The sequence below is a fragment of the Nicotiana attenuata genome, chromosome 12 (genome assembly GCF_001879085.1).
Source record: "Nicotiana attenuata strain UT chromosome 12, NIATTr2, whole genome shotgun sequence".
NCBI classification, from domain to species: Eukaryota; Viridiplantae; Streptophyta; class Magnoliopsida; order Solanales; family Solanaceae; genus Nicotiana; species Nicotiana attenuata.
In genome coordinates, this window is record NC_032000.1 from 4,459,477 (window position 1) to 4,486,623 (window position 27,147).

Consider the following 27,147-nt stretch of genomic DNA (forward strand, 5'->3'; position numbering starts at 1 on the left):
GTTGATGTGTTTGATAAAAAAGGGCTGATAAGCTATTCTTTTGTTAGAATGACTAAAATACCCTTGAATTTTTTTCAAAAGATTATAAATTAAAAAAAATTTTGTAAAGAAAAGAATCAATAATGAATATGGAATGAAGAGAAAGTCAAGAAATTTATTTTGGAAAAAGTATTTTGTGAATTAGAAAATATTATTAAGGATAAACTAGTAAGAATGTTGGTCAAACTAAAAGTGCTTATAAGCTGAAAAGCCATAAGTTGGGAGTGACCAGCTTATGATTTATGGCTGATTTTAGCTTATAAGCACTTGGCTTATAAACACTTTGAGTGTTTACCAAACGCGTAGATAAGCCAAAAGGTGCCTAATAAGCCAATTTGACCAGCTTATAAGCTTAGCCAAACACCCTCTCAGTGTTTGACCAAGCTTTTAAAAAGCACTTCTAAGTAAATTTTTCTCAAAAGTGCTTTTCAAAAAGTGTTTTTGGGGAGCAACTACTTTTTTCTACTTTTTAAAAACTGCTTCCGGTTCTAGTGAAAATACTCTTTTTTTCTTCTAAAAGCTTGGACAAATTACACCTTAACTTTGAAAAAGAGATCTTTACACGAATAACCTTCTGGATTCATTGTTTACTTTTTCTAGCCAATATACATAGATTATACACTGATTATACTCAATTATACATATATTCTACATGAATTATTGTATACGGTGAAATCGGAGGATCCAATTTCCCCTCATTAAGGCATTCCAGAAGACCATCTCAGAGCCTCGAGGCCGCAAAGCGGTGACCGAGTACCCTCCCTCGAGGCTCGTCGACACCCGGCCTAGAGGCAATATTGACCGTGGCAAGGGTAAAGACGGGGAGTTCCCAAGACACGCGGCTAAGTCTGACAAAGCCTAGCCGGCCTACTCTGAACGGCCTACTCTAAACCCGAATCAGGGTGTCATGTCTAGTCGTCCCATCTCCATATCTTTATAATTAATGTATTTTATGCCGTGTAGGGTTCCCATTCTATATAAAGGGGATCCTTGTCATTTTGTAAAGGGCGGCTGTTTCTCCAACTACTTCACACGAAATATACATGAACTCTCTCTTTTTTCTCTCTAACATACTCTCTCGATATTGTTGCTCTTATTTATTATCTTCATACTTGTTCTTCATTTATTGCTTATCATTGGTCATAAAGAGCCTTCGCTGATTATTTTACAACTGTTAGCCCTTCCCCGATTGCCCTTAATAGCTCGAGCCCGGGCCCAGGAATCAACCTCAAGGCCCCGTATCGGTCAGTCCGAGGCCCCGATTGGCTAGCTCATTGGTTTAATTATAACTCTATTTTAGCTCGCATTTTGTCTCTAAACTTCATACATATAGTAGCATCTGCTTAAACAACTAGCATAAAAATAGATCACGTATTTTTAGAGTCCCATCAACAAATTTAATTGTTATTACCATTTTCACGGTAAATAGTTTGGCGACCACTGTGGGGCTAAAAAATAATAGTGATTATTTTCTTGCTGGTTTCATCACAAAACGCAAGTTATCTTTCACACTCTTTCTTGTCCAAGATCTTTGGTTTCAAGTTAAAATGTCTGATTTAGTAAACAACAATATTGAGAACCACGGAAAAAATGGTGTGGCTGTTCCAGGTGTTGGTGAGCCGCCACAAAATCTTGAGAACGCGCAAGGAGCGATTCCGGCGGACGGAATCTCATGTGACGCTCGACACGTCGAAACAAGCTCCCACACTAGCAGGAGCATACACCAAGTCGACCAACAGGAAGCCCAAAAAACCCCAGCTTGGGAAGAACGGGGAGTTAGCCTTTATGTTATTTTTGAAATGTTGCAGGCACAATAGCTGGATATTGCTCAGCTACAAAGTCACCAGAAGACTCCTAGCACGGTAGCATCGGAGACAGCTCCCCCGGCCGAACAGGTACCGGAGAGGTCAAGCAATAATGAATCGATAGCCTATCCCGCCATCATAAAAATGGTCGAGGACCTCACCAAAAGGATCGAATCGGGCAAGAAAATGATAGCAGCCAACGACAAGATGGTCGAGAATTACAACTCCAGGGTCGACCAAATCCCGGGCGCACCCCCGGTCCTGAAAGGTGTGGATTCGAAGAAGTTCGTGCAAAGGCCGTTCCCTGAGGAAGCAGCTCCGAAACCCATTCCAAAGAAGTTAAGAATGTCAGAACTCCCAAAATACAACGGGACCTCAGACCCCAATGAGCACTTTACTGCCTACACGTGCGCAGTGAAGGGCAACGACCTAAAAGACGACGAGATCGAGTCCGTCTTACTGAAGAAGTTCGGGGAAACACTCTCAAAGGGGGCCATGATGAGGTATCACAACCTAGCTCCCAACTCAATATACTCATTTTCCATGCTGGCAGAATCCCTCATAAAGGCACATGCCGGTGCCATCAAAGTAGCAACGAGGAAGTCTGACGTGTTCAAGATCAAGTAGAGGGAGAACGAAATGCTGCGAGAGTTCGTATCTTGCTTCCAAACGAAACGAATGGAACTACCACCGGTCTCCGACGACTGGGCGGTGCAGGCCTTTACTTAAGGACTGAATGAGCGGAGCTCAGTAGCTTCAAGGCAGTTGAAAGAGAATCTGATCGAGTATCCCGCCGTAACCTGGTCGGACGTCCACAACCGATATCAGTCAAAGATCAGGTTCGAGGATGATCAATTAGGAGCTCTCGGGCTCAGTATACCCGAGTAGGCTTCCGACGAAGGAGCCAAAGCCAAATAAGGAAAGATATCAGCCATACACCGAAGATAGGAGGAATGTCCCGAGGTGCAACCCACCTCGTAACGATCGATTGATCAACCGAGGACAGAATCGTCATGGACTCATTAACAGAACCGGATTCGATGGAAACACGAAGCCAACAGGGACACCGCGCTTATCAGAATACAACTTCAACGTTGATGTATCGGATATCATTTTCGCCATCAGCAAAATCAGAGACACCAGATGGCCCAGGCCTATACAGTCGGATCCTACCCAAAGGAATCATAACTTAGTATGTGAATTTCATAACACTCACGGCCATAGGACCGAAGATTGCCACCAACTCCGAGAGGAAGTAGCCAGGCTACTCAATAAAGGTCACCTCCGAGAATTCTTAAGCGACCGGGCCAAAAATCAGTTCCGAGAAAGAGAGCCGGCCAAAAAGAACGAAGCGAACGAGCCACAACATTTTATCCACATGATATTGGGAGGTGTCGACGATCCCCAGGAGCCCGTGATGAGAAAAACAAAAATATCCATCACTAGAGAAAAGCAAACTCGGGGGTACATACCCGAGGATGCCCTCACATTCAGCGAAGAGGACTCCGAGGCCTTGTCTCAACCTCATAATGACGCACTGGTAATCTCTTTCTTCGTGAATACATTTCAAATAAAACGTGTACTCGTGGATCCAGGTAGCTCGGCCAACATTATCAGGTCGAGGGTAATAGAACAACTCGGATTGTTAGACCAAATCGTGCCCGCCACTCGAGTCCTCAACGGATTCAACATGGCAAGTGAAACAACGAAAGGAGAAATCACCCTCCCAGTCAGCGTGGCCGGCACGACCCAAAATGTCAAATTTCATGTCATCGAAGGAGACATGAGGTACAACGCCTTGTTCAGACGACCGTGGATACACTGCATGAGAGCAGTGCCATCCACCCTCCACCAAATAATGAAATTCCCAACAAAGGACGGGATTAAAACCGTCTACGGGGAACATCACGCAACAAGAGAAATGTTCGCGGTGCGCGACATGGCACTGACGCCAATATCTCCACTCTTCAAAGAACCAAAGGGCAAGCGAACTGCATAATCGGCTAAGCCCGATTAAACATAGTGAAAGATCGTACCGCGTCCTCATTACAAGAGACAGGGACATACCTGACCTCGAAACATCACCGGCGCATCCCACGCTAAGGTATAATCATCTCCCTTTTCATTTTATATTTCATACTAACCCTCATGCAGGCACCCGATCGTAACAACCAGAGCTCTTCCCAACCCGAAGGCCTTAGGTTTCGAAAGCATGCATTGTACTCTTTTCCTTCGGCCGGGTTTCATCCCTAGAAGGGTTTTACCGTCAAGGTTTTTAACGAGGCAACATCTATATGCTACCTAAGGAAGATCCAGACAAATGTTCAAGGCTTCTTTTACAATCAACCTCGAACACTAGAGGGCATCCCCCCGGAAGATCATCCCCTCGGAAAAGCCAAAAAATGCCAAATGGGGTCCCAATAGGAAAATGATGTACCGGGCCAAATGGTCGACCGAACCATGTCCGCATAGCCGGGCCCCCGAGGGAGGAGACACATGTACTTGTGCCAAGTAATCAAAGAACACCTTTTGTCAAAGCATCTCATAATCCAAAGGACACTCAGCATTTTCGCCAAAACGATTCCTCCATCAAAAACGTCCCGAATACTCGGAGACTGGCATCAACGATTCGGCATCCGCATGACCTCAGGGTCGAAACTCCAAACTCATAAGCCCTCTACGAGGTAGCGTGAAAATCATGAAACACCTTCAAGGCCAAAAGTGCCCCGAACACTCGGGGACTGGCATCGAAAACTCAAAAACCGCACGACTTCAGGGTCGGAATCTCCGAAATTGTAAGCCCTCAATGAGGCAATACCGACCTGCAGAGTAACGGCTCCCGAGCCAAAACAACCTCGACGACTCGGAGATTGTCATCAATCGCCATTCAGTAAAAAAATTGAGGCTATAAGAACCCGAGCGGGCAGACTCAGTCTCATAAGACCTATATAAGGCAACAACAAAAACTGTAAGACCTCAAGCAAGGCATGAATCATACTTGTACCAAGTATCGACATCATACTTGTACCAAGTATCGACAAAATTGTAAGACCTCAAGCAAGGCATGAATCACACTTGTACCGAGTATCAACAAAACTGTAAGACCTCAAGCAAGGCATGAATCATACTTGTACCAAGTATCAACAAAACTGTAAGACCTCAAAGGCATGAAAATTTTGTAAGACCTTACTACAAGCATAAACTCGATCCCGAAGTTTAGGCTATATATCGAACTTGTAAGATCCCTGAAAAGGCATACCCTCGATATAGACACCTAAACTACTACACTCGGGATAAAAAATGGCTCCGGCCAAGAATAAATGACTACGATCATACGGCTGTAGCAGCCAAGCTAACGCGACTCGGGGACGCCCGATCGTTGCTACAAAATCATAGGCCATTACTTCGAATATACTTCGAAAAGAACCGGTTAAACAGGCTACCCTCGACATAGGCAAAAAAGCTTCGACCACATTAGCTACACATCATTGGCTTCGAGTTACTCAGCCTTCGAGCCAAACCTTACGGGGTGCTCAATCATCGCCACAAAATGACTCGAAATCGAGGTTCTTCACGAACCGATGACGGGTCAGACGAAAATTACTTCAAAAAGTCCTTAACAAGGGGAAAACAAAGCCAATAAAAGGTCGCTTTGACCCAAAGCGTAAGAGCCAGTCGCGAGCTCACACGAACATGAAAACTTGAGGGTCGATTGAGCTCGAGTCGTAACCCGATTCAAAGACAGAACCAAAAATAGTTCACTACATATGCCTCAGCGCAAAGCGTATGTAAGGCCCCGTGAAAATTTCTACTCAAAACCCGAGAGCTCGTAGTGCTAAGTTAGAAATACGTGTTAGAAATTAGTAAAAAAATTCTTCGCGGTCCGAAGCCTTTGGACTGACCTATGCATTAAAAAGTCAAGGAATAATGTTTTCCAGAAAAGTGCGATTTTGCGGTCCAGAATACGGTCGCATAACAGGTATCGGGACCGCATAGTCGCCGCAGAGTGAAGCAGTGTGTTGGTCAATTTTGAGGTCAACTATGCGGCCGATTATGCGATGGCATACTCGATATGCGGGCCGCATAGTCATCGCATAATTCACTTAGGATTTTGTAAGGGGCAGTTCTGCGGTACATTATGTGACAGCAGAATAGGTATTCAGACCGCATTCCCATCGCATACCCAGGCAGATTGTTTAGTTTTTGGGGAGCATTTTTGCGGTCCATTCTGCGGGTCGCATGTTCACTTTGCGATCGCATATGCGATCACAGATCTGAGTCGGGGCTCCTATTTTCTAATTTTTAAACCCGACTCCATCCCATTAAAAATACCCCATCCGACTTTCTCTATGTTATGTTTATTGAAATTAGAGTGAGAAAAGGAGCTTCTAGAGATAGGGGGAGTGACCTTCATCTAATCCCCCCCAACTCTTACCCCAAATCTTGAAGATTGTCAATAGAGTTGCTAGGTCTTCACCCTAAAAAGGTAAGAACTTGTTCCATAATCTGTAATTCCGAAACTTCTATTTAAACTAAGTGATTAACAATTGAGTTCTTGGGTAAAAAGGGCAAATAACCTTGCATGCATAAGAGATAATGGGGTATGGGGAGGATGAGAACTAAAGAGACAACAATTGGAGTATAGCATTGAAGAAATCTCTTTCAAAAAAAAGGGACCTAAGATCATAATGCACACTTGGTGCTTGATAGTATACCTAAACGAGCTAAAATCTTAACCATGTCTTTAATTCTTGGTTCAATTTGTAATTCTTATACTATAGATTGAAGTGCTAAGAGTCCCGGAATTTTTATAAGAATTAAGGAAAGCTTTATTGAGGTATGTATGGCTAAAACCCCATCTTTTAGAAATTGAGCTTCATCGGTGTTTGTGTGAATATGGTAAGATTAAAGTTAAATTATTGCATAATTGGTGTTGTAACCTTATATCCGTGAAAGATGTGTCCCAACATGATCAACGTGCTATCTTGATAACTTGAGAGGGGCAAAGATATGAATTATGCATTGAAATGACTAGACCTGAAATTTAGATTGAAGTTGCATTGTTGTGCCACCTACGGGAAGTCTTATCTATGCTTACAATTTAACTTGCTCTTGTGTGCACCTACTGTCCTAAATGGCAAAGCCAATGTTGAAAGTGGGAACGATGTAAAATGCGGCCTAGTGCCAAGAATGATGTGATAAGTTGTTTCCCCAAGTGCCTATGAAATGATATATGTGAAACGAAATGACTAATGAGAAGGGAACAATGCCTTGGTAAAGCGGCCTAGCCGATCGGGCCGAGATCGGACTCCGCTCAAGATAGCGGTGGTATTGTGAATAAATTCCGGAAAAAGGAAAAATGAGATTGTGATTGAATGTAGGTGGCTCTATATCAGATAGTGCCGATCGCGCATAGCGGAGTGTCCTCCTCTCGAAGTCTTGGTGAGCCCCTTTTTCCTTCAAGGGGGTTATGTTGCACATTTTTTGTTGTAGACTTCCATTTTTGAGGTATAGCCGGGGCCTTGTTGCGGCGTTGTCTTAATTTGTCTTTTGTATCCATAGAGGCTCCGTAGACGTATGTGTGGGTTATGTATGGGTGTTGGATGGGTCTATGAACTATGTTGTAACTCTAAACTCTGGTTTCTCTAAATTGTAACTGTATAAAATCTTGGAAACTTAGCCATGATTTGAGATTTGCGATATAAAAATGAACTAACAATGTTGAATGCTCAAGTTTGCTATTGTCTAATTAATCGAAAGCCAGATTCCTTTATCATATTGAGTTGGGTAGAAAGTGTCAATGAGGCTTGCTCAGTTGGGTTCACTCGGTTGAGCGCCGGTCGCGCCTCCCGAGGTTGGGGTGTGACAACGTAAGAGCCATTGTCGCCAGCTCACACAAACATGAAAACTTGAGGGTCAAATGAGCTCGAGTCGTAACCCGATTCGGAGACAGAACCCAAAATAGTTAACTACATATGCCTCAGGGCAAAACGTAAGAGCCATTGTCACCAGCCTAATGAGCCTCAGGGCCACGCACATAAAAGATCGCTTCGATCAAAGGCGTAAGAGACATTGTCGCCATCCCATGCAAACATAAAATCTTGAGGGCCAAACGAGCTCGAGTCGAAACCTGACTTAGAGACTAAACCAAAAATAGTTGAGCAAAAGCATAAGAGCTCAAACGCCAGCTTATACTAAAGGTCGCATCGACCAAAAGCGTAAGAGCCATTGTCGCCAGCCTAATGAGCCTCAGGGCCACGCACATAAAAGATTATTTCGGTCAAAGGCGTAAGAGCCATTGTCGCCAGCCCATGCAAACATAAAAGCTTGAGGGTCAAACGAGCTCGAGTCGAAACCCGACTCGGAGACTAAACCCAAAATAGTTGAGCAAAAGCATAAGAGCTCAAATGCCAGCTTATACTAAAGGTCGCATCGACCGAGCGCGTAAGAGCCCCGGGCCAGCCTAATGAGCCCCAGGGCCATATCACGAATCTAAGGATTCTCACCGACTCTAAGACCAGTTCACCTGGCCAAATGCGAGACAGAAAGGGGTACAGAAGAAGTAAAGCCACAAGGTTTTCTTTTATACACATACGCGAAAAAGCACATTCTCCATCTACAAACATGCTCTGGAAATGCTACATACAAAATGGCAAAATCTACGTCCTACCCCTGGGAGCTACGGCCTACCGCCCTTATCCTCACTCTGCTGGATGTCGGACAGGAGTAATCGAGCATCATGCTCGGCTGCCCTCGCTCGCACCGACTCTTCCGAGAGGACAAAACCCCTGGTGCGAATCTCCTCGAGAATCTTTCTTCGAGACTTGCAACGAGCATATTATTTGATCCTCTCTTCATGATTGAGGACCCTCTTCAACTCGGCTTGAGCATCGATAGCGTCCTTCAAATAATCGCCATCTCCTGAGCAGCCTTAGTTCGGCTCAATACTGCTCCGATCCGGGCATCAACGATCTCAGCCCTGACCTTTGAAAGCTCGGATTTGAGCTTCATGATCATATCCGCTTGAACTAAAGCATTATCACGAGCTAAGAGGAGTTGAACCTCGAAGGCAGGAACTTTAGCTAAGGCACCCTTCTCCTCTGAAGCTTGAACCTCCGCCAGAGCTCTTAGATCATCACAGTCATTCTTGATTCGGTCGGCTTCATCTTGAGGATATTCCAAGGCCTTCATCTTTTTCTGCAACTGGAATAAACGAAGTGTTAGCCTCAGATGCTAAAAAGCAGAACGCATACGCACCCGAGACGGAAAATTACCTGCTCCATCAAGTAGCTCTCGTAATTCAAGCTCCGGCACGCCTCATGTCGCAAGTGTGCCAGCTCGACTTCCTTTTCCTCACAAAGGAGCCTATGGGATCTGTCCTCATCCAGAGCTTTCCGGAACCTAGCTCCTTGACGGAGCAGCTCGGACCTAAGCCTATCAACGGCCCGCAGAAGAAAACTCGATAAGGAAAGCAAGACGCGGGATTCAAAAGGCCTATTTCGAAACTCACCGCAAAGTGAAGCCGGTGGACTTCCTCGAAGACCGAGGACAAATCTGTTAATCTAGTCCTTTCAGCCCTGGAAGAAGCGACTTCAGTCAAGGCACGGTCGCTCGCAGAAACCACCTTTCCAGAATCAGGAACTATGGGCGCAACAGGCTCAAACGACATTTCCGTCTCTAAGCCCCGACCCCATTTCACCTTACTCTGAGCACCATCGCCCTGCGAATGCATGTCCCGCTTATTATTGTCATTCTTTAGCCCAGAAGCTGGCAACCCCTCCCCCTCTCTGGAGGAGCACAGCCTCGCCTCTAAAGGCTCTCCGATACCTACAACAGCAAGATTAATACGCAAGGGAAAATGTCTCTCCGAATGAATAAAGGGTAAGTAAAAAGTAGTACACACACATACCGTGATGTTTTGCTTCCCATCTGCCCCGAGACACGGCTCGCCACCTACGCCCATCACAAGTCGAGTGGGTCGCCAACTTCTGCACCCAACCAGGAAGATTAGGAACGTCGCCCGGCGCCTATTAAATCACTACAGAAAGGGAAAAAACACGGTTACAAACTAGCCTTCGCCATAAACAAATCTGAAAAGGCACGAGATGTACCACTTACGTGCATAGTTCCATTCCTCGAGGAATGGCATAAGTTCCACGGGGATAATGTCAGCCGTCGAAACCCGGACGAACCGACTCATCCACCCCCGATCTCCATCTTCCTCATCATCAACAATGAACAACGTGATCGACCGACACCGCAAGGCTAGCAGACCTCGGTGGTGAAAGGGCTAATACAACCTAATGAGATGACTGAGCATAAATTCAAGCCCCGTCTTCTCCGCAAAAAACCTCATCGTTAACACTACTCGTCAAAATGACGGATGTATCTGTGCCAAAGTAACCCGATGCCTTAAACAGAAGTTGAGCACAACCCTATCGAGGGGGCCTTGTGTGAAAGGATACGTGTACACGTTCAGGAATCCAGCAACATGCGAGATGCCTTCATATATATATATATGAAGAACCGGCATCGTCACCAATCCCGAGGTGGTACCCGACCTCGAGGATCTCCATCAAAAAGAAGCTAGGCTTTAAGAAGCCAACGACATCATCTCCAATCCCGAGGTGGTACCCGACCTCGAGGATCTCCATAAAAAAGAAGCCAGTCTTTAAGAAGCCAACGACATCATCTCCAGTCTTGAGGTGGTGTCCGAACTCGAGGACCTCCATAAAAAAGAAGCCAGGCTTTAAGAAGCCAACGACATCATCTCTAGTCTCAAGGTGGTACCCGACCTCGAGGACCTCCATCAAAAAGAAGTTAGACTCCAGGAAGCATTTAGCACCATTGCAGGATTCGAGATGGTACCCTGTCTCGAAGGCTCCTCTCAAGAAGAAAAATAAGCACTTCGAGCTTCGTCCATAAGGGTTCGACCTCAGGATATCGCCTAAAGTCTGGCGACCCCTCATCTGGGACCTATTTACAACGCCTTAAAGGCTATTTACATCATGTTCAAAGTGAGTTTCCAGGCGCCTAAAGCTAACCCTCACTCGGAGATCGCTCTCGAAAATTTCTAGGCTCGAGGTACTATTTTCGTATGACCCAAGGGTCCCGACGGTCCGAATCTATCGGATCAATTCAAGCTTGGCCCGAGGAACAACAGAGGGCTCCGAGAGGTGCCGTTTTTATCAATCGAAGACCAGAAAGAATGCTCGCACCCGGGTTAGATATGGACAATAGTCAGCAGAGGCATACATTTAGAGTCTCCACAAATGTAAAGAAATATGGCAAGCATCAAAGACAAAAGTCAAGAAAATATCCTTATATTCATAAACGTTTGGTTATAATAGCCCACGAGGGGCCTTTACATACGATTACAAAAGCCCACAAGGGGTCCTTACACAGAAACAAAGAAGCAAAGGGGTACACATAGTAAAAGACTAAGAGCCTAGGCTATTCTCAAAGGTGCGACCTTGGCAGCAGCATCTTCGGATATCATCCCCAGGCGCACGACCTCAAAGACAATATCTTTCAAAGCGTCGTCCCCTCAGGAGTCTTATCTCGACCCCCCCCAGAATGGCATCTTCAAAGGGAAGATGTAGAAGGGGAAAGCGATGGAGAAGAGCAAAATGATGGAGGAGGAAGCCGAAAGGAGGGAAGAAGTGTCTGGGTGAAAAATCTGGCTAGTGTGAACTTCGCCAGTACTACTATTGTAAAGCCACTTCTTGGGACGTTGCCCCGGCACGGGATGCAACAGTTAATAGATAGTGTCACCACACCCCAAGGAAATCAAAGAGGGTGTAGTGCATCGAGCTGGGGCAGGAGGGCGAGCAGCGGAGTATAGTCCGAACACCCTTGTGAGCAGCGGTGTATAGTCCAAATACATTCCCCAAAATCGGCCTCCCTGTCTCATCATCTTGGAACAACAACAACAACAACAACGAAACAACAAAATCTCGCTCGACTGAGGGAGGTTTAGGAGGTAGACCTTGGCACGACCGATATGAGCACAGCCAGACGATCGCGAGGCCATGGGCATCAAACATGGCAAATGATAGATAAGGATGGAAAGAAGAGAAGATATGGTAAATATGGGAAGGCACTTGATTGAAAGGTTAATCCCGGGAGGTTCCCGTTTACAGGAAGGGAGGCAGCGCAACCAACGGCGCCACTATCGCCCTTGGAAAGCATAACAGCAGGTGCATTTAATGCGTCCTTGGGAGCTGAATCGGCGGAGACATTATGAATTCGAAGAGTGAGAAACCGCAATGCTTAGAATGATCCCAAAAAAGCGAGACGACGGAACATTTTCGGTTATCATGAAGGCTTATATCACACGTTGTGTCATTAGTATGACGTCGTTGCGGGGTGCCCGAAGAGTCGGGCATCAAAATCATTTCCCATCACTTCGTTCTAGGAAACACAGAGACTATCTCTATACGGTAAAATCGGAGGGTCCAATTTCCCGTCATTAAGGCATTCTAGAAGACCATCTCGGAACCTCGAGCCCGCAAAGCTGTGACGACCCAAAGGATCATTACCTGTTTTCTTACTCATTTCGTGCTTCCGAGGTCTTGAAAACCTCATTTAGGGTTGCCTCGATTTGCGTGCACAGTCCAGGCGCATAGCCGGAAAGCTTAAATATGAATTCTATGAGAAAAATGCTAAATTTTGATATTAAATTGATTAAATTTGACTTCGGTCAACATTTTGGGCAAACGGACCCGGACCCGTGATTTGACGGTCCCGTAGGGTCCGTAGGAAAATATGGGACTTGGGCGTATGCCCGAAATCGAATTTCGAGCTCCCAAGCCCGAGAAATGAATTTTTGTGTGAAATTGTTTTCTAGAAATGATTAAGGAAAATGAAAATCAAATTTGATTAAAAGACTGTGGTATCGGGCCCGTATTTTGGTTCCGGCGCCCGGTACAAGTCTTATATATGGTTTATGCGCTTTCTGTAAAGTTGGTTGAAATCGGACGTCGTTTGACGTGTTTCGGACTTAAAACTCTAAATTTGAAAGTTTATGAGGTTTGAGGAAAAAATTTATGATTTTGAGGTTTGATTCGTTGTTTTTGATGTTATTTTGGCGATTTGATCGCACGAGTAAGTCCGTAGGATGTTATTGAGGTTGTGTGCATATTTGGTTTGGAGCCCCGAGGGCTCGGGTGAGTTTTGGATCGGTGTCGGATTGCATTTTTGAAAAAATCTGGTATCTCTAATCTGCAGGCTTCGCATTTGCGAAGCCAGTATTCGCAAATACGAAGGTCCAGCTCACGCAAATGCGAAGGCTGGTTCGCAAATGCGAAACCAGCCAGGCCTTCCAATGTTCGCAAATGCGAAGCCATGCCTCGCAAATGCGAAGCCATGCCTCGCAAATGCGAAGGTCAAGGGCTCGCAAATGCGAGACCTTATTCGCAAATGCGAAGAGTCCCTGATAGGCCTGAGTTCACAAATGCGAACAGAAGTGTCGCATTTCCCATGCCTGCAGGGTTCGCAATTGCGAATCCAACTTCGCATTTGCCACATCTGCAACCTGCATATTTTACACTTAGCCGAATTTTTGTCATTTTAACATTCTTTCTAAACACAAACCTCTTTGGGCGATTTTCCAAGAACAAGACTTCTTCCAAATCATTTGTAAGTTGGTTTTTACTCATTTCTTTCAATCTTTAACATTATTTAACATATTTTCAACTTAAAATCAATGATTTTCATGGGTGAAATTGGGGGTTTTGGGTAGAACTTAGGTTTTCTAAAAATTAGGAATTTGGACCTCAATTTGAGGTTCGATTTTAAAACAAATTTCATATTTGAGTTCGTGGGGGAATGGGTAACCGGGTTTTGGTTCGAACCTCGAGTTTTGACCACGTGGGCCCGGGGGCGATTTTGGAATTTTTGGGAAAAACTTTGGAAAATTCATTTTTATGCATTCAAATTGATTCATTTAGCATTTATTAAAGCAATTAAGTAATTTGTGGCTAGATTCGAGCGAATTGGAGGTGGAATCACGGGGTAAAGCCATAGTTGAGGCTTGAGTTTGAGTTCAAGGCATCGAGGTAAGTGTTTGGTTTAACCCTAGCTTGAGGGAATAGGAGTTGAGTCTTATTTGATGCTTGCTAATTGTCGAGTACGATGTATAGGCATGGTAACGAGTATCTATACATTGGTGTCTAGCATGACCGTGAGTCCTTACTTTGCGAATAGTTTGGTTGTTGATATGCTTTTCATGCTTAATTGATGACTTCTATATGTTGTAAAGACCTTGTGAAAGAAATTTTGATCTTGAAACTTCGTGGAGCATAGGCTCGGGTTGATATACAAATTGTGAAGGTTTATGAGATAAGTAACTCTTTGGAGCATTGGCTCAAGTGATAATGTGAACTATGAGATGAAAGTGAAAGAAAGAAAAGAGTTAATGATTTATTCCCTTGCCGGGATGTTGTCGGTTATTGATGTTTTACCCTTGCCGGGTCTTTAAATTGTTGTTGTGTACCCTTGCCGGGACTTCTATTCTTGTTTTATTATTTCCCTTACCCTTGTTTGTGATTGTTGATTGGGTGAGGAAGAGTGTTAAAGCACGAAGGGTGATGCCGTGCATTGAATGATATTTGTGGATCGGGTTGCGCGCCGCAACAATGTTAAATGATATGGATCGGGTTGCACGCCGCAACAATGATATTTATGGACTGAGTTGCACGCCGCAACAATGATATTTATGGACTGGGTTGCACGCCGCAATAATGATATTTATGGATCGGGTTGCATGCCACAACAGTGTTGTTATATATTGGGATCGGGTTGCGCGCCGCAACAATTATTGATACAAGTGTGTTTATTTTGGGGATTAGTTTCTTGTCCGCTGTAAATTCCAAGTTGCCCTTAGATTGTTATTCTGGATTTACTATTAATATTATTTTCTCCCCATAGCATGCTCCCCCTCCCATATTATTTACTTATCTTGTATTTTCGATTCCGCTGTATATATATAATTGTACTGGATTATGTAGTAGTCCAGTCTAGCCTCGTCACTACTTCGCCGGGGTTAGGCTAGACACTTACCAGCACATGGGGTCGGTTGTGCTGATGCTACACTCTGTGCTAATTGCACAGGTCCAGGTTTCGAGCACCACCAGCAGCAGCAGTAGGGTGGGAGCAGGCTTCATTTCAGCGAGACCCGAGGTAGGCTTGCAGGCGTCCGCATGCCCGGCGTTTCCTCTATCCTTTATTTTATCTGTTATCTCATTGTATTCGAGACACAGTTTATATTCTCTTTCAGACGTTTGTATGTAGTATTCTTAGCAGTTCGTGAGTACAGTGACACCAGTCTTGGGTAGAGGATTTTGTTGAACTTTTCGTATTTTATTCAGTTTTATAAAATGTTAAGACTTCCGCTTATTATTAAATTTCGTTGCTTTGTTTTTATTATCGTTAATTGTTAAAGATGGATTAGCTTATTAATGGACAAGTAATTTAATTTGGCTTGCCTAGCTCTCATTAGTAGGCGCCATCACGACTCCCGAGGGTGGGAAATTCGGATCGTGACAAAAGCTGTGACCGAGTCCCTCCCTCGAGGCTCGTCGACACCCGGCCTAGAGGCAATATTGACCGTGGCAAGGGTAAAGACGGGGAGTTCCCAAGACACGCGGCTAAGTCTGACAAAGCCTAGCCGACCTACTCTGAATGACCTACTCTGACCCCGAATCAGGGTGTCATGTCTAGCCGTCCCATCTCCATATCTTTATAATTAATGTATTTTATGCCGTGTAGGGGTTCCCATTCTATATAAAGGGGATCCTTGTCATTTTGTAAAGGGCTGCTGTTGCTCCAACTACTTCACACGAAATATACAAGAACTCTCTCTTTTTTCTCTCTAACATACTCTCTCGATATTGTTGCTCTTATTTATTATCTTCATACTTGTTCTTCATTTATTGCTTATCATTGGTCATAAAGAGCCTTCGCTGATTATTTTACAACTGTTAGCCCTTCCCCGATTGCCCTTAATAGCTCGAGCCCGGGCCCAGGAATCAACCTCGAGGCCCCGTATCGGTCAGTCCGAGGCCCCGATTGGCTAGCTCATCGGTTTAATTATAACTCTATTTTAGCTCGCATTTTGTCTTTAAACTTCATACATATAGCATCATCTGCTTAAACAACTAGTATAAAAATAGATCACGTATTTTAGAGTCCCATCAATAAATTTAATTATTATTACCATTTTCACGGTAAACGATTATACATATATTAGACATCTACCGACTATCAACAATATTCTTTGGGTTTCGATATTGTAGAACGACAGGAACTTCGACAATGCCAAGATTAGCATACTGTTACACATTATCCTTTCCTTCCATGATACGTAAGGGTAATTTCTTCGCCTTCATAAGAAAATTGATTTATCGTAATTCGTATCAATATTGTTGGACTCTTAAAAGTAAGAAGGAAGAAAAATTATGAGGGAATATTACATAATGTTGCTCGCATTAACTTTTTGGTCAAATTAGGAAAAGCTTGAGCGCAAAAGATTGACATTTAATCCTTTGCATGTCCCTAGTCTTGCTAGTAACTTCGTAGCATTTTACCAAACCAAGCCTACAACTTTCACTTTCTTATCCCTTTGTCTCACTAGAAATGATCTGACTGAGTAAGGAAAAGATGAAGCTAGCCGTGTAAAAAAAAAAAAAAAGGTAATACCAAAAAAGAAAGGCAATACCAAAAAGACAAAAAATTATGTACCAAAATAGAAAGATATCAATATGGGCACAACCATTTTAACAAAGCTATTGCTAGCTTTCTCTTTTGCTTTTAGATTCCACAGATTGATCACCCGTAAGCAAAATCATATCATGTCTCAAATTATTGAAGTGCGTGTCCAGTGATTTCACCTTTTAAATTGTTTAGTAGGAGTACTATATATATATAATTATTTTATTTTAGCTAATAGACCCTTACGGATCACATGACCACGTCAGGATCAGAGAAGACAATAAAAAATTTTATAAGTCATATGACAAGTTCACATGATAAGTACATGTTTGGGCTAAATAATAAGGTAGTCCAAACGTGAAATTCTTTTAAGGTAATATATGCACTCCTTCTCAGAAGTTTGCTAGCTTAATTAGAAGCATGCTAGTCCTAACTTAATTAAGAGTTCAGGGCTCACTGCCTGAACTTTCTTGGTTACTTTATTACCACAAAATAAAATAATGTTTAAAGACGGATTTGTATAAACAACTTTAATTTGAAGATCTATAAAACTACTGATAGCTAATTAAGAGAGTGCAAGAGAAATTGACTTAAATAACTATCTGCAAATCACAATATTTAAAGCAGTAATCCCTATCATCACAAGTGTTAGTGATTTAATTAAGTGCATAAAAGTTTCAGTAGGTCCCTCATTGAGTTCATTCTGATATCACTTAGCTTTCAAAGATTAAAAAGATGGCTCAGCTGAAAATGACAACCACTTAATTCCTCTTTTAGAGGCCACTTTAATACAATCCTTTTTATTATTATTTTAATATATGCATGGTGTTGATTCTAATAGGATAGCCAAGTGTACGATCCAGGCTTGCAATTGATGGATTTCTTGAAAAAAATTTCAAAAATCAAAGGAACATTTACAAGTGTATATGTGAATAGTACCTGATTTAATTGTGGCTTGTAGGGGTGAGGAGAACTGTTAAAGATGCATTGGTGAAACCTGTATATTCAATAAAATGATCATAAGTTTGAATTCTTTTGGTTTGGTTTAAATCATGACTGTCTCAATTAATAATATTTGCTCTCACTTCACCTTCTCTCTTAATTTCCCCCCCACATAATATGTATATTTTTACATGGTGAGTTTAAGTTAAATACATTTTACACAATCAAGATATAACTTTAACGTAATTAAATATAAATTAATCTCGATGATAATTGGTAAGTTGATAAAACTAGTAACTAGCCTACATTAATAAATTAAACTATATTGATAGTTTTGAACACTAATAAGTGTGGGTGAGAGAGAGATAGAGGTGAATTATGTTTGAGTTTTGTGTTCAAGTGGGCTTTGCCACTTTAAATTTGCACTTTTAGAATGAGGCCACCCCACAATGAAGACAGCAATTTGAATGGCGCATAATGTTTCATCTCCTAACACCACCAAAATCAGCAAAGTAATAGCAGTACGAACTGTCTAGCTAATCCGAAAGATTAAATACCTCGCAGAATATTAAATTAAGAATAATTTAATGGAGGAAATTAACGACTTAAAAGTTATTAAAAGTGGGAATCGCACCCCATAAATTGTTTAAATTCCGTACGTATGTCCCTAACTTGTGGAATACGCATGCATGGATCCCTTTGATAATCTTTTTTTTTTTTTTAATTTTTTTTCATAGATAAAATATATATTACAACAAAGATGGAGGGGGACCTGAACCTTACCTCCACAATAAAGATGGAAATACATTCGGTCAACCATATATGGTAACCAAGATGCACTCTAACACTATGGTAGGTTAGACCTATAAGGATGGACCAATTGTCTATCCAAAAAAAGGATAGTCAATTGATGATACAAAAAAAATAGTTTTGTTAAGCCTTGGACAACTATACAAGAAGTACTCGTAAACCTATGAATGCTAAGCAAGAGAGATGTAAGGTTTTCTTCCATGTTCACGTTCATGTAGGAAAGATTAATGAAGAATGGTACATAATCCAATTCAAAGAGCTGGACTATCTTCCATTTAGCTTTGACATTGAGGTCAAGGAAAGCCAAATGGAAGATAGTTGACAAAAAGAGTCCAAGTGAGGTTGAACTGTGCTGCTGCTGCCTAGAGATTCTGACAGAAAAGAGTGAGCCAAAAAATGATCCATTTCCTGGTGGAATGATCCAGCATGTGAATGCGTTTGTCATAGAGCAGCTGAAAGGGGCACATTTGTTCCAGTATGGTTGAACAACTGAAAGTGGCACCTGTTGAATGCACACTTGTTCATGCTGGGATGGCTGTTTGATGATTTGTTTCTTTGGGTGATGTGCCTGCAGTGAACCATGTAGATGTGTGTGTGTGTGTGGATGAAGGGAGTGACTTGGATCAAAGGATACTTTCTCAGCAGAATGAGCATTAGAAATGCTTATACCACTGGCTGAAACAGTACCAGTTGATCAAGTAAACTCCCTGAACCTGCAAAATGAAAAACATTTAGTGAAAGGGAGCTCAATCTCCAGGTTCTTACGGATTCTGGAGATGAGTCTGGGGAAAGGGGAGCAATTGGGATCCCTGGTCTAACAGTTAATTGCAGGTTCTTGTGACTGCAATCAGCTGAATAGATGCTCATGCTGAAGAAAGGAACTTGACTGAAAGAGCCATGACTGCTTGTATAAGGGGGGCTGCAGTACTGGTGAGAATAGTTTGGGTGGTGGGGTTCTTTGGATTGGAAATGGGATTTATCTGAGAAGGGTGGGCTGTAACTGATTTCAGGAATTGGTAAAAGTGGTGCTGCAAATTCTGCACAGCCTACAAGTGAGAGTACTGCACTCAGCACTTTTGATTGCAGTTGTGTTGTGTTATTTCTGTGGGGATGATGGATGAATATCAGCTAGGTTGGATTTAGGAGAATGAACAAAGGGGAAGTTGTTACTATTCTCAAAAAACCATACCAGTTGAATGATTGAGGAAGAGAATGTACCTGCAAAGCAAGAAACAAAGTTAGTGAAAAAATAGGCAGTTCTGTCCAGTTTTTTGGGACTGTTTTGTTTGGAAAATTCAATGGGGTGTACATAGTTGAGATGCCAAAAGAGGAGGGGGTCTCCTAGGTTCTTGTGGGGTGTAGGAGTATGAAAAGAAAGGAGAAAGAAAAACTGGGTGGTAAGCCATCTGAGAACTGTGATTTTCAGGTATTTCCTTTCTTTTTGGAGAAGATTCTCCTGCAGATGGTGAGTATCTGGAGGTCTGTTGTGGTGAATAGTGTAGAAAAGAGGTGTGCTACTATGGTAAAAGGCCTGGGTGGTGTGATTTATGTTGAACCAAGGGACATTCCCCAGTATGTTTATCATGAATGTTATGTGAATAGCATACTGGAAAGTGGTTGCTGAGCCTTGAATGACCTGCTTCTCTTTATGACCTTCATCAAACCATTGTTGTAATTCAGGAGAATGAGCACAAGTGCTGATACCACACTCTGAAATAACAACAATAGGGTGGGAAGTTCATGAATGAGAAGGACCTGCAAACCATTGTTGTAATTTCAGGAGAATGAGCACAAGTGCTGATACCACACTCTGAAATAACAACAATGGGGTGGGAAGTTCATGAATGAGAAGGACCTGCAAAAAAGAGAACAAGGTTAGTGGTAGGGTTCTGTCTGGCCAGTGCCTTTGTTTGGTGAGCTTTTTGGTTGAGTGAATGTCTAGAATCATTTGGACAATTAGTTCACCTCCCCTAACTTTTCGTTGGTCATCCATATCCATGAGAAGAAGTAGATGCCATGTGTGAAGGAACTTTGATTTTCTTGGTAGTTTTGTGTCTGAAGGCTGGGGTACTCCATTGGTCTTGAATTATTTGACCTCTGATGTGGGATGGTAGTGAGGCAACATTGGTGAAGTGAGCTGGTAAAGTGAGTTCATGACTGAGTTTTGAAAGGGAATCAGCCGGGCAATTTGCTTCTCTATAGACATGAGTAATCTTGAAATCCTCAAAGAGAGAGCATAGGAGCCTGAGTTGAGAGATCTTCTCACTTAACTGAACAACATCCTTGTCCAGTTAACCACAACATCTTTTCCCAACAAAATCTTCAAAGGAAAGATCACAAAAAGTACTAGTTTTGTCATAAATATTTTATAGTCTATTGGAAGGTTCTTATTAAATGATCCGAGAAAGAAAGAGAGAGAGAGAGAGAGAGTGAGAGAACTCTTTTTATACATCAAAAAACGCGTATTGCTTTTGGCTCGAAAATATTTGGAAGCAATGGATAAGGAAGCAAAAATATTTTTGAACATGTGGCAAAAAATAAAAACCAAAAGTAAAGGAAGCAGTGGGTAAAGAAATACGAACTAAGCATAATTTTTATTGATTAATTGATAATTTAACATATTCAAAATAATATTTGGAAGTTAATCACCTAACATAAGATAATTTTAGCATACCATGCTACATGCATGGCATGCACAACAAAAGAACTTAAAATATGAATCTCCATAAAATAACTCTACTCGGTCTTTTGGTTGACAGCTTTTGATGCCTTAGAGGCGGCTTCGATGTCACTGCTCACAACGATAACATGATTATCATTATCTTCATTTTGGCCAAGATTAGCGAGCAGTTCCTCCAACATGTCGTAATAGCAGGTAAGAGGGTAGTAATCAAGTAAAAGCCTTTTACATGGTCGACGCCAATTTCACTCGTCATCCTACGCAGCAGCAAGTTCACCCCAGACTTCAGCTTTTTCAATTGATTTCTTACATATCGACACATGATCTTATGGTTAATTGGAGAACCATGAAGATGGTCATCAATGGTTCTTTTTGTTGGAGTTCTTTCCATTTGTTCTTTTTGTAGAATTTGAAATAGAGTAGAGGATTTAGATAATGAGATTAATAATTTAGCTGTATTTATAGAGTTATATTTAGGGTTCGAATTTCTTTAGGGTTAGGGTTAGGGTTCAGTTGTATTAATTGAATTCCCATATATTTAATTGGAATAACAATTTACAATGAACCTTTTACACCCCTTAAAGAATTCTTTACAGTTTTCAATGCATCCATTTCGTTTAACAAAAATTCTATTCTTGGATTCTTGATCCAACCAGTGTGAATATCTGGTTTGAGATATGATTTTCAATACAACCATTCATATGAATCGTGGGACATAATAAGACCAATGTTCCATCCAAAAAGGCTTAATCTCTATCAAGATTAGCGGTATTTTTTTCCAGTATTTCGTAAAACGTTACTAGTTTTTTTGATAATTAACAAATTTTATAACCAATGAGATTATTTACAGCTAATTACAAACAAGAATTAAAATCCTACATCACTGGACATTGCGTCCCCAACGTTTTAGTAGTCTCTACTCACATGGCTACCATCAGATCCTCCATTCTATTAGCCTAAATAATCCATCTAGTGAACAAACTCCATCATACTGGTGCGACTGCAAGATTGGTTTGAATAGAGTTGTTGTCGAAATTAATGATGTTAGTTGCATCGTATTAATTATTTCGATTACCAAAATTATATTAATAACTACAATCTTTGAATCCCCATGTAGATATTTTCAATCCTATTTACTATCATAACTATTCACATACCAACCATTTAACTTCTCAATGAAGTATTTACACCTCTTATTTACTCTTCTTATTTTGAATTCATATTGTTTTAGTAGTTTTTAGGAATAGGAAAGGGCTTAAACTGTTTTCATACTCTGGTTCAGATCTATTAGTAAGAATTGATTTAAGAGGTGTAAATGAGTGGCTTTTTTGCATGTATCATTCATACAGAAGAATTGATTTAAAAAAAATATCTTTTGGAATGACATAAAAAAGAAAAAGAAAAAGATACAGTTGTACAAAAAACACACAATATGTGTTGAAGATCGAAATTTGATATCATTCATAGTACAATAGAAAATAAAAACACAACTACCATAACTGGATCAACATAAAAATAAAAGCTAAAAAAGGATAAAACAACACAAACACAACCTAAAAACAAATCAATTCCAACCGGAACTTCAGAAGTACCTTGTCCTTTCACTTGTACTTCAAAGAAGACAACAAATAATGGTGCAACACCAATCAACTCAAATTTAATGACCCAACCTCACTTGACATTATTGTCCACTGCAAAAAATTTCCAGCCTTATTCGTTCACCTATTATAACGACCCGACTGGTCGTTTTGAGCATTTATACTTTGCTCGGTAGTTTACGGGCATGAGTAGCTTCGTATGATGTATTATGAATTATGTGAATCGTCGGTTTTGGTTTTAGGTTATTCAAAAACGATTTGGAAGAATGAACTTCATAGGCTAAGATTTAAATTGGAAGAGTCGACCAAGTTTGACTTTTTAGTATTTGACCTCGGATTGGAGTTTTGATGGTTTCGATAGGTCCGCATAACGATTTTGGTGTCGGGCGTATGCCAAATTTGCATTTTGATGTTTCTAGAAGGTTTTAGCACAAATTGGCGAAAATTAGAAATTTGAAGGTTTGGAAAGTTCATAAGTTTGACCGAGAGTTGATTTTGATGATATCGAGTTCGGATGGTGGTTATGTGAATTTGAATAGCTTTTTTATGTCATTTGGGACTTGTGTGCAAAATTTTAGTTCATTCCGAGTTGGTTTGCTATGTTTCGGCGCGAGTTTTGGAAGTTTAAAGTTCAAAGTTCATTTAAGTGCGGTTTGAGGTGCGATTAGTCATTTCGATATTGTTATGTGTGATTTGAGGCCTCGAGTAGGTCCGTGTTACGTTATGGAACTTGTCGGTATATTCGAACGGAATCCCGAGGGGCTCAGGTGAGTTTCGAACTAGGTTCAGATCGTTTGGATCATTTTTTTTGTTGCTAAGTTGCTGGTGGCAGATCTGGTGTGATCGCACCTGCGGCTGGTTTGGCAGGTGCGATGGTCGCAAAAGCAAAAAAGCAGTCGCAGAAGCGAGGTGAAAGCTGGGTAAGGAAGCTCGTAGATGCAGAGGAATTTGCGCAGAAGCGCGACCGCAAATGTAATTCTGAGCATCACAGAAGTGACCACTGGTGGGTCGAGGCTGTCTCGCAAATGCGAGCCTTTTTCTACAAAAGCGACGGTCGCAGATGCGACCACTTGTCCGCAAATGCGGAATTTGCTGGGCAAAACTATATATCGAGGTTTTTGGTTCTTTCTTTATATTTTGAGATTTGGGGCTCCGAGTGAAGCAATTTTGGAGGAAAATTTCATCACATGGATTGGGGTAAGTGTTCTACACTCGATTTTGATTATATTTTACGAATCTATCTTCGTTTTTGGTAATTGTGAATCTTAAAGAGAAAATTGGGGACTTTTTGTCCAAAGTTTCATAAAGTGAATTTTTGAGTTTTGAACATCGATTCAGAGCCGGATTTGAGTGAAACTAGTATGGTTGGACTCGTAATTGAATGGGTTTCTGGATTTTATAAGTTTATCGAGTTCCGAGGCGCGGTCCCGAGTTTTGACTTTTTGGCCAATTTTGGGCTTTTCATTAAAGATTCGACCTTTATCATTTGGAATTATTTCCTTGGGATTTATTTGATGTATTTGAGTTGCTTTTGGCTAGTTTCTATAACGACCCGGCCGGTCCTTTAGAGATTTGTAGCCCCGTTCCCCCATTTATTGCTCATTTTGTACTTTATAGTTGTAGTATGACTTGTCGAGTTAGTTGGTTCGTGATGAATTGAGACACTTAGTCTCAAAGCTGGAAGCTTAAGTTGTAAAGGTTGACCGAATTGACCTGTGTCTAACGACTCCAAAATAGAGTTTTTATGGTTCCGTTAGCTTCGTTGGGTGATTTCGGACTAAGAAGTGTGTTCGGATTATGATTTAGAGGTCTGTACGTAGCTGAATTAGGCTTGAAATGGTGAAAGTTGGATTTTTTGAAAAGTTTGACCGGGAGTGGACCTTTTGATATCGGGGTTGGATTCTGATTTCGGAAGTTGAAATAGGTTCGTGGTGTCATTTGTAACTTGTGTGCAAAATTTGGCGCCAATCAGACGTGATTTGATAGGTTTTGGCGTCGTTTGTAGAAATTGGAAGTTCAAAGTTCATTAGGCTTGAATCTATACACGATTCATGTTTTTGATATGTTTGAGGTGATTTGAGGGCTCGACTAAGTTCGTATCATATTTTGGGACTTGTTGCTATGTATGGTTGAGGTCTCCGGGGCCTCGAGTTGATATCGAGTGGTTAACGGATCAAGTTTAGAACTTAGAGAATTGCTGAAGTTGGAAGCTGCTGGTGTAATCGCACTTGCAGAAGTCTCATCGCAGGTGCGAGCTATCCATCGCAGATGCGGCCAAGCGTGGTTGGGGGTGTGATCGCAGAAGCAACAGGTAGCCGTAGAAGTGGGCCCGCACCTACGGGCATTTGATCGCAGAAGTGCAAAGGCGCTTGGTGAGGCAGCTTTGCAGAAGCGGACAACTCCTCGCAGAAGCGTGTCCGCAAAGCGCGAGTAGCCGCATATGCGGCTAAGTGAACCGCAGAAGCGGTTAAGCTGGGCAGAGTTAAAAATACAAGGTTTCGCAATTTTTCTCCCTTTTCAAACATTTTGAGCTTGGTCTAAGGTGATTTTGGAGAGGATTTTCGAGGGGATTCTTGAGGTAAGTCCCTTGTGCTCATTTTTGACCGAATCTTGTTTGCCCATTGATTTTCCCCCCTAGTCGGTGAGTATTTAAGGTGTAAATTGGAGGTTTGAGGCCAGGGATTTGGAGGGATTGATTTGGGGATTTGGGTGACGATTTGGTGTCGGATTTTGGTAAATTTAGTATAGTTAGTGTCGTGGTTGAATGAGCTTACAGGTTTTATGACTTTTGTCGGATTTCGAGATATGGTTCCGGGGGCCGACTTTGAGCCGATTTCAGATTTTTGATTAAAACTTCGTATTTTCTAGTGAAATTGTTTCCTTTAGCCTGTGTTGATTGTATTGTACTGTTTGTGGCAAGATTCGGGACATTTGGAGGTCGATTCGTGAGGCAAAGACATATTGTAGTAGAGATTTGCTCGGATTAAGGTAAGTAACAGTTCTAAATTTGGTTCTGAGGGTATGAAGCCCTGGATTTTATATCATGTGATTGGTTTTGAGGTGATGCTCATGCTAGGTGACGGGCGTGTGAGCGTGCACCGTAGGAATTTGTCACGACCCAATTTCCAAACACGGTCGTGATGGCGCCTCTCGTGAAGACAAGGCCAGCCAACTAACCCAAATCGTCTCTTTAATATTTATTAAACATAAACGAATAGGTGAATATAGCTTAATGACAATAATAACCAGTATGTACAACCCAACACAACCCGACCGGGGTGTCACAAGTCACGAGCATCTAAAGAAACCTTAACACAACTACAGGCCAATAAATATATACAAGTAAAATTTCTGGAAAACAAAAGACAACATCCGGTGCCGCGAACGCTGGCGGTCACCTTGCTCAGCTACAATAATAATACCTTCAATCCGCTAATAACCCGCTACCGGGTGAACGATACCTGCAACTGCACGCGAGGTGCAGGGAGTGAAGTGAGTACTTCCAACTCAGTGAGTAATAGAAGTAAATAATAACTGAGCAGCAAGAAATCACGTAAAGCAACCAACGGGCTGTACAGAAGCCAGGTACAATTTCCGAGAAAAATAGTGAGATCAGAGAATTCTTTAGAAATGTTTCGGCTCAGTTCAAATCTCTTTCAAAAATGGTCCTTTCAATAATTACGAAACTGTTCAAAATAATTAGTGCTGATTAACACAGAAAATTCGCCCCTCGGGCACAAATATCACAGCATAGCAGGTAATAATACAAATAAGTATGCAAGATGAACACATAAAAGTTCGCCCCTCGGGCACGAATTTCGTTACTAGTCAGCCATTGTTACCTGACCGGTCAGCCATTGTTACCTGACCCAACGCGTGTTTCAGTGCCATTGTTACCACTGGTCAGCCATTGTTACCTGACTGGTCAGCCATTGTTACCTGACCAAAACACGAATGACAGTGTCATTGTTACCACTGTCCAATTCTAAATGGGTACCCGCGCTCACTGTGGGTGTGCAGACTCCGGAGGGGCTCCTACAGCCCAAGCGCTATATCATCATAAGGCCTGAAAGCCTGAACATATCAACATAAGGCCTGAAAGCCTTCTCACAGTACACTCGAGGCCTGAAAGCCTCCTCACATCACTCAGCATATCCTCACATATGGCCCTCGGCCTCAATCAGTCCAAAAATAATCATAAGCCCCTCGGGCATCAGTAAAGAAACAATAATGCTCAGCTCAAACAGTAGTTCAAATATCAGTTAAAACTCGAGGTTGAGTAAAAATATAGCTGAGTTCATGAAACAGTGTAATGACAATGGACTGAGTTCAAATAATATTTCAAATAGTGAGGAAAACAGTGATGATAGCTCATAGGGAGTTCAAACAGTCGGCAATAAGCCCCAAATATGGCAATAAGCCCAAGTCCTAGTGAAAAACAACAAGTCATAGCGAAATACGCGGTAAAATCAACAACCGGGACGGACCAAGTCACAATCCCCAATGGTGCTCTACCCCACGCTCTCTGTCTGGCGTGCAAGTCACCTCAATATAGCACTAT